This window comes from Phaethon lepturus, unplaced genomic scaffold (assembly GCF_000687285.1).
Source record: "Phaethon lepturus isolate BGI_N335 unplaced genomic scaffold, ASM68728v1 scaffold33516, whole genome shotgun sequence".
Taxonomy (NCBI): domain Eukaryota; kingdom Metazoa; phylum Chordata; class Aves; order Phaethontiformes; family Phaethontidae; genus Phaethon; species Phaethon lepturus.
In genome coordinates this window covers 400-2,791 of record NW_010544702.1, presented here as the reverse complement: position 1 = coordinate 2,791, position 2,392 = coordinate 400, and positions in this window count along the sequence as shown.

Sequence of the window (2,392 nt, the reverse complement as noted above, 5' to 3'; positions counted from 1 at the left end):
CCTTTGTCCCCCCCCCCCCCGCCCTTCAGTTTATTAAGACTACAAAGGCCCCATCCATTATAAACAATAATAAACAATTCCTTTAAGATATCTGCAAAAGCACCTATTTTACCTAACAGCAGCAATTTGGACTACAATGGCAACCCAGAGCCCTCAGGCAAGAATATGCAGGGCTAAAGACAAATGAAAGACCTGAACACCACACAATCAAAATACAAGGAAATATAAGTGGATTTAAGTGGATCATAAGGGGGAAAAGTAGGAGCATTTCTCACTACAACAGGTTAAAGCTGCCCCTAGAAAGCAAAAAGGCATGTTCACAGTTAAAGGGGATAAAATCCAGGACAGTTTGCAGAAGCACATTCATACGAAAGTGAAACTCACTGTTCTCTCTTCAGACCTCCTTGTTAATTGGATTCCTTAACTATAAAAAAACACAGAATTTTGGTCTTTGTCATAATCAGCCCCACATCAGGTACTAGTTACCAACACAACTTTGGCAGGTTGACCCACAGTTAACAGGGCAATATTGACATGACAAGAAAGGTTATGCTTGACTCCAGAACATTCAAGACACTCTCAACCTCATTCCTACCAACTGCACTGTGCCCTAACTGCCTACATCTTTACTTTTCTTTATTTACTCTGAGATTTCACCCCAGCCTACACTGGAGCATGATGTCAGCTGCACATGCACCTGGGAAAATACAGAGCACAGCTGAACAGAATCCAGAGGAGAACAATAAAAGTGATCAGAGCCTTAAGAAGTGAAATGAAAAGACTGAGTGAAATGAAATCAGGGTTGTCTGGACTAAAGTAGAGATGCCAGTAGGGAACATGTGATAACAGCCTTCAAAGACAAATGGTTGCTGCAGAGAGGAGGACAGAAATTATCTGTTCCTTGTGTCCATGGTGAATATGACAGGACATAACAGGCTTAAGTTGCATCATGGAAGATTTTGGTTAAAGACCATAAAAATCCTCGTAAAATAAAAGACCAAAAGTACAGGGATAGATTACCAGCAGTGGTTTGGTTGCTAAGAATAAACTAGACAAACACCTCCTGAACATTTACAGGCTGTTCTTGCTTTGGGGCAGAGCAATTAAGTTGACATTAGCTAAAGACATCCCTCAGCCCCATGAGACTGTTACTATTAAATAGCTAGGTGTTGATGTACTAAATATAATTATCAGAACTCTACTGTGCCGGGACTCAGAGCAGGTAGCTAACACCACCCTCTGCTCGATTCAGGGAGTTTGCTGACTGAGCAGAAGAGAAAGCCAGAAGGCAGGAAAAGAATAAATATACTAGAAAAGGTTAGTATGTAAATCACAGCAAAAAGCACCTTAAGTACACCTTTTGGAAGATAAGGCTAAGGAACAAGTGACTGTAGGCAAAAGAGTGGCAGAAGAGCCATACTAAGATAATCAGGAGGCTATTTGAGAAGAGATTGATGCAACCAGTCCCCAACACAGAACAAACCCAACACTGCTCATTAATCACCACTCAAGCAACATTAAGCTGTACCAGCTCTGCCAAATTCATTCTCTCACATCCCCTTCCACAGGCACAGATAACATCCATACAGGTCCTTCTGTCCCAAAAGACAGAAGATACCCAAGACAACACAAGTGTGGAGGTTGTTGGAGTTTCCAATTGAGCCATCAAGCTGATAACATTCTTCACTTCTGCTCTTGACTTTGCCATCTCCACTAAATTCAGCAACAATCTACCAGAGGAAATAAGAAGCCTTGTTACACCCTTCTGTAGGTAGAGATAGTCTGTTACTAGCTCAGTCGCAATACCAAATGTTTGCAAAGCCAGAACACCACATCTTCACACTACTGTTGCCTGCTGACTGACCAGAGGTGAGGACACACATTAGAGGAACTGCATCAGGTTTCATGGGATATTGTGGTGTGTGAGAGAAAGAGTATTCCTGCAGCAACAAGCTCCAGCTGAGGACCTACAGCACCTGGAGTTCAATCCTATGCACACCTGTTGAAAACGCACCGAGCTCTTTATCCATACTACAAGGCTGATGCTCTCAGGCATGTTAAAGCACGTATTACACTCCCCAAAAGACAAAATACTAACAGACCTAGATAAAAGGCATAAAAGCACTTCAGGAACTTGGTGCCAGGCAGGCTGCAGTTGCACAGCAATGCGCCTGAAGAGGAGCAAGCCCGGCTGCGGCTGTCAAACCGGTAACTACATAGCTGTTACCAGAAGTCTCACAGCGAAATGATTTCCAGGCGTGTTATCCCTGCACCTCACCGGACCACAGTTGCACCGAGGCCCTACTAGGAAGTCGGTCTCAGCCCCGTGGTGGGGTAGGCCGGGGCCAGCAGACCTCGGCTAGCGGAGTGGAACCGCTCCGGCCATGGGCCC